Below are 13,433 nucleotides of genomic sequence, written 5' to 3'. Positions count from 1 at the left end.
ATGAACAATGAAAGCGAGGCTTTGGCTCGAGTCTCTATCTAGTATGCAACCAAGCGTCACGATTCTTCGCAGGTACCGAAGAGCCGCAAAATGAGGGTCACGTTGTTTTTGAACGCCACTATGGCGATTAGAGGTTGATCACTTTATCGACGGCGGCGGCGTAGGCTCTATTATATACAGGCGGCCGCGGCGTGGGCGGCGCGCCGGCATAGGCCGGTGTGTACTTTAAAAAGCTTAATTTTTCTATTTAAAAAAATAATATTTAGGAAAGGTTTTGTTTGTACGCATTTAAGGAAATCAACGTTTTGGCCATTTCGGAAAGGTCCGGGGTTTTGCCTCAAAATCTCTCAGATCGTTCAAACATTTTCAGGAGTAGCTCATTGCGGAGGGATTGTCCTTCTTTGGAATTGGTACTGCTACGTCTGCTGAAAAGAAATTGAGATACATAAAACTGTCACACTATTGTCTGTATATCTCGTGCAAAGCGCAGTTTCACCAGGGGTTAAGTCCTAATAATCGTCGCGAACAAAATTTCTTTAAATCATTTGTGGCTCCTTGGCGGTAACGCATAAAGGCGACTTACGGTTGCTATTAATGGTCTATTATACTCATGACTCTCGTGGCACAGGGCGCCTCCAGTTTTTTCTGCTGTTTTTAGAGCTACAATTCCCGATATGCGAACAGTAGCAATCCCGACCACCAGTCGCTACTACGTCTCCTGACCCTCACGCCATATGCCAGCACAGAAGCACAGGGAGTGACTATTCGGCCAAGGATGCCGCCCTCGAAATCATAAGCAGTCTAGGTGGATGTCATTTCGTAACTGATGGGTGAAAATCGTATAATCCTCGGCGCATCTACATAATTAAAATTTTACAAGGACTCTGGATAAAATTTTAAAATGTAGACCAAAGTTTGCAAACGTTTGTGTTCACAACATTGATTTCAACAGTCTTCGTTAAATCAAAACGATTTTTAGAATGAAAGTTGACCGATGTTAAGTTGAAAGATGTTAACTGTAGCACACACGATCATTAGTTCGACAGTCTTGGAAAAGCTTTTGCTTCATTACATTGAGTGTTCTTGCGAAGGACAAAGCCGCTAGGTAGCGAAGGGATCGAGATATTAAAAAAATCGTATTTGTGGTCCGATTTGGCTCATATTTGTAACACATAATACATACAAGAATAGAAAGCGACCTATGATGTCGTTTTTGGAACAAATATTACATATAGTCCGGTAGAAGTGACATCAAAATATTTTGTAGTTCGAGGAGGGACAAGCATACGTGGCGCTGAGTCGAGAAAAGTCTTCGGAAGGATTACGTATTGAGGACTGAGATTATAACAAATTGTCAGGAAAGAGTCCTTGTAGTAATGAATCACTAAATGAACTAAATAGAATGAGAAATAGTAGGCAATTAAAGAAAGTCTAAAAACTTGAAAATAAAATAATTAAAAAAAAAATTTTGTTCAACGGTTTTTGAAAACAATACTTACATGAAGTAATAATAATACTTAAAGCTAGAAAATAATTAGGTAGGTCCTTGGTACTAGTCATCACCCCCCTCATCAGTCTAGGGCGTTGATAAGGCAATTAAATAAAAGCGTTGGACGCGTCAAATTCCTATTGATAGTCATATATAAGACCAACTGAACCTCAATAAGGTTATGTTACGCCTCACATTTTTAGAAATTTCACGCGCCCAACGCTTTTATTTAAATGTCTGATCAACACCCTAGATTGGTGAGGGGTGTGACGACTAGTACCTAGGACCTACCTAATTATTTTCTAGTATTATTATTACTTATTGTAAGTATTGTTTTCAATAAAACCGTTTAACTTGAAATTTTTTTTATTATTTTTTTTAATAACTTTTGAGCAATTAGAAAGAGTTAAATTTCGCAATTAGTTTCTTATAACTGGCAATGATGCGCATCCGTTGATACCACTTTCGATCATATCCGACCAATTTTCGACATGAACAATAAATGACCTACACAGTCTTAAACGAGCAGAAAATATAGTAACGCGCCGGACGCCGCCGCGCCGATATTTTTGGCATTCGGCGGCGACGTGCAAAAAACGACATAAATCGGCGGCGGCGTTTATCGGCGGCGTATATCTCTAATGTAGATGTGGTGAAATATACAAACAATTTTTTTTTTGTGTTGGGTTTGCGATTTTCAAAAAAAAATTGGTCTGCATATTTTCCCAACAAACATTTTGTTGTGTGTCTTAAGATAGCTCAAATATGACATAAAAGACGATTTTTAAAAATTGCTAGTGGACTAATTAATTTCTACTTGTTACCATAAAATCAAGTTTCGAGCCAGAAATAAGTAGATCGTAAGGCTGCCAGAACACTGCAGTATCGTTCAGGCAACAACAGCCGTGAAGAAAGCAGCAGAAATTCTGGAGAATGCGTGCTTAAGCCGCAGGCGCGTCAATAAATATATTGATAGTCAGGCAATAACAATAAGCAATAGTCAGACAATAATCTCAAACAATACTTCATCAGGAAAGTGCACTGGAATACATAGAAGCCTTTGAGAGACTTCGCTCAAGGCGTATCATACATCTATATGGCGTTACCGATCATAACGCGATAGAGCGTAACGAAAAGGCCGATGAGTTGGCAAAGGAGGGTGCAGCACTCGATGAGTCGATGGTAGGCATCCTAATCCGCTTGGGATTAATCAAAAGAAGACAGCAGTTGATCCATGAAGCTGGAAAGGCGTAGGTAGAAGCGCAGAGCTGCAAAATTTCTAAGATCATGAGCAACTCCTACGAGAATAAACTCACAAAGTTGCTCATATCTCTTACGAGAGAAGACTTAAGGCCCACGATGGTAATACTAACTGTACATTGTTAGTAACAGCAGAAGTGAAGTGCAAGCTGCTGGAAAAAACGGTTGAGCACGTTCTGTGGTTGTGGCCTGCGCTTGCGAGATCAATCCTCCAGCTATGTACTAGGAGCCGCAGAGTTGCCAGATTTCGAGGCAGCAATAAGCGACGTACTATAAAACTTCTAGTATTTGGCAAAAGAACGGAGCTATTCTATAACATAAGCGCATTAATGGGTTTTTTACGTTTGTTCGTCGAACAAAGTCTGGTAAAAATATGGACACATTCAGTGTATGTGAGGTCTTAACTGAACGGACAATTTCGCAGAAAGCTTGTGGCCGCAATAAAAGTTAATTAAACTAAAGATAACCTTAAGTTGGGATGTTATCTCTACCTTCTAATTTTAATTTTTATTAAGCGCTTCCCAAAATCAGGAACTGGTAAATTAGAAATATTTCGCGCGTGCAAAAAGACGTCATTAATTTATAGCATAAATCATGATTGCTGATAGCGTTTGATAGTTTGGTCGTAAGACACCAAGCTGGCAACTGTACTTGATCTATGTTTTATAGACTGAATAGGGTCAGCAAGAAGATGACACTGATTTGAGTACTAAACTCATTCGAAATATTTTGAACATTCGTCTGTATCCCAAATGCCCACACGTGTTTTATTTTCTTATACTCAAAACATAAATACATACATATGTAGCATATTCATAAAAAAAAAAATAATTTTTAAGAATTCATGAGCTTAACACCGGCTTATAATAATTGAATTTCAATTACTATGTTTTCTAAGAAAAACTGAAAAGAAAGAAACATTTACTGGCATATTGCGATGGAACCATTTCGAAAACCGCCATAGTAATCATCATCAGACAATTTTGTAATGTTATCAAAGGTTTCACCGGGATTCGAACCGTGAATCACAAATCACATGGTGAAACTGCAGTTGCCTTTAAGCACTAGGCTATCCTGCTGGTATTTGTTTTCATGCTTAATTCAGTTTTTCTCATTTCTACACTAACAACACAATTGAGACATTTTGTCTCTATATTAATTTGTGTGCCATGTAGATTTGTTTTGTAAAGTTCTTCTTCGTTGCGAATGAGAAGCTTTGTAAACTCGGGCTCAGTTTTACATATTTATGAATGTTTGTTTAATGGTGTGTATTGTATTTCTTTGGTTTTTTTTTATTTCTTTTAATGATGGAGCAAAATAGCAATGTTAAAGTTTCACGCACCAATGCGCTTGACATTGAGTTATTCATGTAAAATTATTAATACAACTTGGCACATGTTTTTTTTTAAGTAGCCTAAGTGCACTGAAGGAATCATTGAATTCATGGTTGGCTTATGAAACAAAACCTTTCAGATAGTCGTAATTACTCTATGCATAGATATTATATATGGTTGCCAATGGGCCCTAAATTTTAGTCTATACACTCAGAGAAAAAATCGTTCTAAAACGAACGAAACAAGTTCAAAATTAAGAACATTCGTTGACAAAAGTCTGTTAAGTACGTTTTTTCTTAACTCGTGACCGATGGGCTTTTTTAAGAACAGTTTTTCCAAGCACACCATTCGTATTTTATGACCAGTTTGGTATTGATGTGTAAACCTCCTGTGCTCATTTCAAGCATTACTTGGGCTTGATTTAAGATTTTTCGTTCTCACGCTTCGAGAACGTTTTGTGGTCGATTTAACAGTTTCCGGTCTTAATTCAAGAACAGTTTGTGCTTGATCATTGGTGGGAGGAAGGTAATTTTTAATTAAAATATTAATAACAAAAAAAAACTATTATTAAAACCCAAAAGGTTTGAAAAAACGCATAATATTCTCTTATCGAGAAATTTTCCTTATTTGATGATGCAATATGAATATATATTTAAAACATTTCATAACAAGTTTAAGAATTACCTGTGCATATACTAATGAAACTGAACGAAAAATAAGAGTTAAAAAAATAGAGTATAAAAAAATTGTTTTAAAAAACTTCAGAGTTTGACGGTGATCGAACTCGCGCCACACGATCGCAACCGCAACATCATAGCTGCTGGGCCACTACAACTGCTTAATGGCTTCTGCCAAATGTTATATTTAACATTTTAGTGCACACAAATTATACCGTTTCTTTTTTCTTGAACTTAATTTCAGAACATTGTTCTTAATTTAAGAACATTGTTCTCATTAATAGAACATTTGTTCATATTTTAAGACCAGCCGTTGTCTTTTCAAGAAAATGGTTGTCAGTGCAAGAACAAGGTTGTTGTTTTGAGAACAGGTCGTTCGTTTTTCAAGAACAAAAAAGTAAGAACATGAAGAGCTTGAATTGAGTCAGGTGGTGCTGGATTTTAGAACGGCGTTTTTCTCTGAGTGGAACGAAACTGGAGTCGTGGTATGGTAGCAGCGTGTTCCGTCTAGCACACCGAAGGTTCTGGCTTCAATATGTATATATATATATGCTTAGAGAACAGACATAAATACTATTTTTGATAAATCAGACATAATTGATTAGTAATTCTCACACAAAGTTTCGCTGTTCTAGCTATTTACATATATAAGGAAGCTAATAGGATGAATTTCTTGTTCGAACAATCGGTCGTATGGAATTAAACCTGCTGTGCTCACTTCAAGCACTACTTGTGGTCGATTTAACAGTTTTCGGTCTCAATTCAAGAACGGTCTGTGGTTGATCATTGGTGGGAGTAGGAAGGTAACTTTTCAATTAGTACCCATTTATTTATTTTTTATTAATAATAATTTTTTTGTCATTAATAAAAACTATTACTAAAGTCCAAAAGATTAGGAAAAAACGCATATTATGCATTTTTTGACATATTTCTCTTATTGAGAAATTCTTCTTATTTGATGATTCAATCTGAATATATATTTAAAAGATTTCATAACAAGTTTGAGAATTACCTGTGCATATGTAAATGGAACTGAACGAAAAATAAGGGTTAAAAAAAATAGAAGGTAAGAAATTGTTTTAAAAACTTCAGAGTTTGACGGTGATCGAACTCGCGCCATACGATCGCAACCGCAACATCATGGCCACTAGGCCACTACAACTGTTTGATAGCTTGTGTCGAATGTTATATTTAACATTGTAGTGTACACGAATTGTACCGTTTCTTTTTTTTTAACTTAATTTGAGAACATCGTTCTCATTAATAGAACATTTGTTCATATTTTAAGACCAGCCGTTCTCTTTTCAAGGAATGAGGTCAGTTCAAGAACAAGGTTTTTGTTTTAAGAACAGGTCGTTCGTTTTCAGGAACAAAAAAGTAAGAACATGAAGAGCTTATGGTTGTTAAAATGGGAAGTAAATTACGAGAACCCTCTTATCCGAAAAATCGGCTCTATAGTAGATAAATGCTTTAGTAGTTCGATGTGGTCGGTTCCGACAAATGATTAATCGAACACCCAAATGATTAATCGAACACCCAAATGATGAATCGAACACCTAATTATACCCGGTTACCAAATTTCTTCAAGATATCTCAAAAATTGAGGAACTTATTTGCGTTCAAGCAGACAGACAAATAGACGAACCAACGAACAGACGGACATGGCTAAATCTACTCAGTTCGCCATTCTGATCATTTTAATATACTTATTGTTGGGTCTATCTCATGTTCTTTAAGGACTTACTACTTTCGAGAATCGCACCAAACTTAATATATGTACCTTTTCATTTACTTGAAAGGTATATAGATCGGTTGAATGGAATTAATATTGTATATACGGACAATCTTGACGACTTTTTTTTTTTTTGTATATGACATATACGTTAGCATCTGGAGAGATTTAAAGTAGAGGAAGAAACTACGAAAACCGCCTTATCTGCAAAATCTGTTGTAGGAGATATATGCTACAGTGATCCGATGCGGTCGGTTCACAAATATACCCACTCACCAAATTTCCTCAAGATATCTTAAAATTGAGGGATGAGTTTGCGTTCAAGGAGACAGACAGACGGACGGACAAACAGAAAGACGACCGGAGCTAAATCAACTCAGCTTACCATCCTGATCATTTCGGTATACTTATTGGTGGGTAGGTCTATCTCATCTTCTTAAAATACCTACTATTTTCGAGAATCGCACCAAAATTAAACTAAATAACTTTCACGAAAGGTATAATCGCCATATAGACCAAAGTGGCAACAAACCCGTACCCGACCGACCATAATACAACATGCCGTAAGTGATTAAGTGCTATTGTAATTAGCATCAACAATGATTTAGCAAAACAATAAAAAAAATATAAAAATAAACAGAATATAAGTAAAATTGCATAAGATTCAGAAGTTGGTATGAATTTCGCGAATATTTCAAGGAATTTGCAATGGAAATCTTTGAAGAGCGGAATAGTCAACTCATAAGTTAAAACGATACATTTTCACACAAATTTAAGGGAAAAACTACCGCTAGGTGGTGCCGGGTATGTGATATTTCAAAAACACGTCTCAAATTGGAAATCTGGGAAACTTCGCCTTAGTGACTTTGAAACTTTGAAAGCCATCGAGAATTTAAAAAATCTATATAGACCATGTATAGTCTTGCGATCGATTTTTAAGTAGCTTCTCATTAACCTAGAAACTTGAAACTTTACACTTAATTCATGGCACCCAGACATTTAAACAAATTGAGAAACATTTTCGCTTGGTGGAACACGGTCGACATAGTTCCAAAATTCACGAGATTCGGAATCTTATGATCGGTTTAAAACTAACTTTCCTGTGAGTAAAATACTTGAAACTTTTAACATTGCTTAGGGTTATATTAAAATGTAAATACTTCTAAGAAAAAGATATCTCTAAGAAGGGCAGGGATCGAGATACTTGTTTCAAGAACTTTAGAAAATCCCTAGAGAGCATGTAGAATCTTGATTCAGAATATGGTGAGCAGTTTTAACTTATTTCCCGGTGATATAGGTACCTGAAATTTATTAAATGGATTCAGACTTCACTTCAGCATAAGTAGATTGACATACAGTTTCCATGGGCGTCGCACGGTTCTGGATAGTTAGGAAATTCATAAGGGATGGAATTTCACGATAAATTTATGAGATAATTGCCATTGAGTTACAACATCTCACACATAGCAAAATTCTGATGAAAATGAATCAACCCAAGTTCGGCCGACGAGTCATACGGGTGACTATTTCATATTTTCCGTACATAGCAATGTATTCATAATAAGGTTTGTAACTCATTTTTAATGTTGTTAAAATGCAAAAATGATGTCAGATGCCTATTTTCACTTAAACGCACTTTTTCTGAAATTTGTCCTCAATCAATTTCTTTTATATGCTGAATTTACAGCTCATTTTTCGTTTTAATAAATAGTCACCGGGATGACTGCGTCGATCTAAGTGCGTTATAAAAATTGTCGGTCGAACCAGGGTTAGGTTAGATTGAACTGACCGGTCCAAGAAATTGAATGAGTCTGCCTTATCCAGTTTGTTTAACGACCAATTTGAAAAACCAGGACCTATGTTATAAAATACCTCTGTCCTCTTGGCAAATATTAAAAGCTTTCTAGGACTTTTGTCGCTTTCTGCTTCCAGATCTGACAGCTATATCACTCCTAATAGCTGGATTCTTAGCCTACCAAGCGCAGGGCCGAACACAAAACGTTATCGATCGTTTGCTCCTCCAACCCGCACTTCCTACTAGTTACTGCTATCACTGAACAAGAATAATTTAAAGGCACGTGACGCCAAATGGAAGTGTCAAGTCAGAATACCGTCATGAGTCTATAGTCCTCTCTGTTTAATGATAGCAATAACTTTGTAAGTCCAAGGTTGTAAGACCTACACATGATCTTCGACATTTTGCAGCCCCCGCCTTTCATCTTGGTCAATCATGTGCACCACTCCCCTTCTCTTCATCTGGCACAGTCTAATAGGGACGCCTACGGAGTAAGCTTCGAAGAATGCGCGTTTTTAGCTAGTTCATGCGCTTTTGCATTTCCATCTATCCCATCTATGTAGATGTATGCTTCTCCCTGACCCGATTCTTTCCAGGGATTGCTTACACTCTAACAGACTTTTAAATGCTGTGATTATTGCCTTAATTGCAGCTTGGCTGTCAATATAAAAATTGACGCGGCTGCAGCTATTTTCTTCCATTGTTTTTACTTCCTTGGTTACGGCTATTACTTCCGTCTGAAAAACACTACAGTGATCTGGCAGCTTGAACGGTCTGTTTATTTCCGGATCAGCGCAGTATGCCGCAGACCCTACTCCTTTCGCTACTTTGGATCCATCGGTGAACAAGTTTATCGCCTCGGAAAAGGAGGAACATTTCAGTAGATACCCGGGGATATTTAGAAATTTCATGCCAAAGGAGGAAGTTTACGAACAAGTGTCAAGAAGCTTTCCATAAGCTTGCAGCCTCACACAGAGCTCAGAGGACCTAGACAATGCAATAAAGGGGGGAAATGTCCGCTAGGTGGCGTAGAGATCGAGATAATGCAAAAACAAAAAAATCTACAAATTAAAAAAAATTACGGGGGACAATAAAATCTAGCGGCCGCAAAGTACCGCAAATACTCAAGTTCAGTCCAAAAAATGCAATATCTAGAATCAGAATATAACTTTTAGGGACCAGTCTCTTTGAAAATCGATATGCAATTCTTACGAGACTAAATTTTTACTAATTGCTATTGGCAAAAAAACTTTATTCACACTAATACGTGTCCATTAGGGTGATCCTTATAAATATAAATAAATAAATCTTTCCGGTCCCACTTCTCTAGACGGTAATGCCGAGGTCGATATTTTTGAAAAAATTGGAGATGATTGGTAACACAGGTGACCAAACTATGATTGCTGAATGGAGACTGAAATTACTCAAATAATATTTTTTTTTTTTTTTTATTAGCCGAAATCGATAAGACTATAGTTGGTGAGCTCACATATAACTTATGGTCCTAACTAGAGAAAGTTACCCCATCGGGTTAGGGGGTCAGAATATACCCACGGTAGGTATGCCTGTCGTAAGAGGCCACTAAAATTCCAGATTCAAGGGGCTGTGTAGCGCAACCCTTCAGGGTGCCAGTGCAATATATAGCTTCTCCAAACCCAAAAGAAAAGAATACTTAAAAATCATTTTCTTACATTTTTTTGTTATATAAATAAAATTGATAAAAAAAAATTATTTTTGAAATTTTTTTTTTCAATTAAATAAAAAAAAATATAAAAAAAAAATCGGCCCACTCCGGGATTAGTGGGGATCATTGCAGAATTGATTGAAGTTTTTTATGAGAAAAAAAAAAAACGGCGAAATTCGAAAAATCTCGAAAAACTGAAAAATTAAAAAAAAAAACTTTAAACATTTTTTTGTATTTTTTCCGAAAAGTACTAAAGGTAAAAAAAATTAAAAAAAAAAAAAAGATCCCAAACGGTCAATTTTTGAAAAAGTTATAGCATTTTGAAAACAAAAACGGTGCTTTTTTAAAAATTCATAACTTTTTTTGAGTTGGATGAAAATTTCTGAAAAACGTCTTTCGTAAGCTAGAAAAAGAAGAAAAACTTTCAGCCAATTCTAAAGGGGTCGGGTTCAAAATTGGTCGAAATGGGATGGAATACCCCATATACATATGATTCTATTCTGAACTAATTTCCGTTTAAAAGAAGCAAAAAGGATACATAGGCTAACACCAATGACCTTGAGCGGGTAATAATGCAGTTTTCTTTCAGATATGGGGATTTCCCTACTGTTTATTTTAAAATAAATATATAACAGAACAATAAACATAAACACACAAATGCCATTGTACTAAAAGCGTTATTACAAAATAAATGGCAGGGTTATTAACGAAATTTTCCAACTTTTACTAGAAATAGCTTATTACCTGCATCTACGCACTTTTACAAAATCTTTTATTTAAAGGAAGGCGATTTAACATTTAGTCCATTTTTAATGAAAATATTTCCTGTTAAACACCAAATTTTTCGTCGAGTTATGGCTCCAGAAACGTTGGGAAATGCATTGGAAGAAAGGGGCATTGCCACATTTACATTTTTCAAGATTTGAATTTTTTCCCATTTCTTGTTATAATGGCACAAAATACGATTGGTACGAGACTATTTTTCGCTAAGATTTAACTCATTACTTTTCCCGGCGATCGTTTTTAAAGTCATTTATATAAAAGTGGGCGTGGTCATTAATCAATCTTATCCATTTTTACTAGAAATATTTCCTGCTATAAGGAAAATATGTGTACCCAAATTTGTTTCGATATGTAAATTTTTCTTCGAATTATGGCTCCCGAAATAAAGAAAATTGCTTAGACAAAAAAGAGGCGGTGCCACACCCATTTTCAAAAATTTTAGTGCTTTCCAATTTAATGTTAGAATTCAATTTAGAAAGTAAAATTCTATTCATACAAAGCACTCTTTCGCTAAGATATGGCTTATTGTTCTCGCCTACGACCATTTTAAGATTTTTTAATAAAAGTGGGCGTGGTCTTTACCCGATCTCGTCCATTTTTTCTAGAAATATTTCCTGCTATAGTGAAAATTAGCATACCAAATTTTAATACGATAACTTAATTTTTCTTCGAGTTATGGCTCCCGAAACAGAGAAAATTGCTTAGTCATAAAAGGGGCGCTGTCACGCCCATTTTTTATACACAGCGTCCTTTGCCCACAGAGTATATTAACTTTGATTGGATAACGTTTGGTTGTACATGTATAAATGAATCGAGATAGATATAGACTTCCATATATCAAAATCATCAGTGTCGAAAAAATATATGTCGCCTCATCCGTCCTGATGTCACGTTGTTTAAATTTTTCCCAAATTATTGAATAAATTATAAATTAAAAATTGTTTCAAATAAATGTTTTCATACATTTAAAGCAATAAGGGTATTCCCGCTTAAACTCATACAAAAATCGTTAAACCTATCGTAACAAAATTCGGCAGAGAGGTTACCTTTATTATAAGGAATGCTTTGAAGAAAAATTTACGAAATCGGTTACGGACCACGCCCACTTTATATAAAAGATCTTTAAAAGGGTCGTGGACGAATAAAATAAGCTATATCTTTGCAAAAAAGAGCTTTATATCAATGGTATTTCATTTCCCAAGTGGATTTATAACAATAAATAGGAAAAACTTCAAAGCTAAGACGGGCGGACGGGCATGGCTCAATCAAATTTTTTTTTTCGATACTGATGATTTTGATGTATGGAAGTCTATATCTATCTCGACTCCTTTATATCTGTACAACCAACCGTTATCCAATCAAAGTTATAATACCCAGTGTACAAGTACAGCTGGGTATAAAAAGGCTTTTTAGGCTGTATTTTCAAGGATCAGATAACATTTTTTATGTTTTTCCGAGACCCTCGCAAGATAAGCTTAAAATTTAGGGGCGGTTTTTCGAAAACTTTTTTATTTCGTATGGGCACGAAACCAGTCTAATGAACACTGAACATATTAATACCTATATGAACTTTAATCACTATGCGACACCCCTAAGCGGTTTTCTATTGAGACCAAAATATATATACATATGATGTCACCAACTATAGTTTTATCAATTTTTGTATTAAGAAATAAAAAAAAATTGATTTTAGTCACCAAATTCGCCCAAGCGACACCCCTTTATCGTCTCCAATTGAGGTCAAAATCTATTTGACATATTTTTGGGCAGGTAGTAAAGTTTGAGGGGGTGAGACTAAAAAATCGTGGTAACGTTTTACAAGACGGTGCACCACCTAATTTTTATCAAAAATTATCAAAGGTGGTATCAAAAGACGTGTCTCAACCTCCATTTTAAGAATCAGAGAGCGGAAATCAAAAAATTTTTTTGTCGAAAGTTATTCACAAAAACCCGTAAAATTACCCCGAGAGGGTCCGAAATATGGGGCCCAATCCATAGTTTTTTTGCATAGAACACCTTTCTGCGTTAGTGGCCTTCGGCCGCGCTTATAAAAAATTAACCTAGGTGGGTTCGACACCGGTTTGGGGAACAAAACTAAATATGCGCAGAACACCTTTCTGCAAAAAAGCCACAACCACATGAAAATTTTAACCGATTTTTTGCTTATATCTTTTGACAGAAATAAAACTTTTAATTTTCGCTTTCGAATTCTAAAAACGGAGGTCGAGACGCGTCGTTTGATACCGCCTTTGCTAATTTTTGATAAAAAGTAGGTGGTGCACCGTCTTGTAAAACGTTATCAAAATCGTTAATTTTACTTTTTAATGACCACCCAAATGTACAATACTTAATTTTATTTAAAAAAAATTTATAGCACACAATTCTAGAACATACATATAAGTTCTCATAAATATTTACAAATGCCTGTACATTTAGTACATTTATTTACCCATTCTCTTATTTTTGCTTCATTATAAATTCTAAATTTTTATCGTTTAATTTATTCCTCTTTTCTTGTAATACCACAGTTCAATGCCTTCTTATACAAGAGATCGCAAAAACAAAAAAATCTAGATCAAAAATACATTAGATCAGTAAATTTTGAGTAGATTTAGGCAAATGTTAACGTTAATTTAAAATCGTATTCGAAAAAAAAAAACCGAAGAATAAATTTTTAAA

General features: G+C 35.4%; 1 protein-coding gene across 21 annotated transcripts in view; it reads right to left on the bottom strand.

Annotated features, from left to right (window-relative positions):
- Positions 1-13,433, bottom strand: part of LOC137234767 (organic cation transporter protein) — a 174,090-nt gene that overhangs the window by 27,406 nt on the left and 133,251 nt on the right. The window contains exon 2 of one of the 21 annotated variants that reach the window (XM_067758233.1): positions 13,204-13,324. The exons of 19 other annotated variants lie outside the window; for them this stretch is intronic. The gene's annotated coding sequence lies outside the window, so the exon portion shown is untranslated. Of the gene's footprint in view, positions 1-13,203; positions 13,432-13,433 lie in introns of those variants that run through there. One more of the 21 variants, XM_067758231.1, reaches the window with a different exon arrangement.

The sequence above is a fragment of the Eurosta solidaginis genome, chromosome 1, assembly GCF_040869045.1.
Source record: "Eurosta solidaginis isolate ZX-2024a chromosome 1, ASM4086904v1, whole genome shotgun sequence".
In the NCBI taxonomy this organism is placed as follows: domain Eukaryota; kingdom Metazoa; phylum Arthropoda; class Insecta; order Diptera; family Tephritidae; genus Eurosta; species Eurosta solidaginis.
Note: the sequence above shows the minus strand (reverse complement) of the source record. Positions and strands in the feature narration are given on the sequence as shown.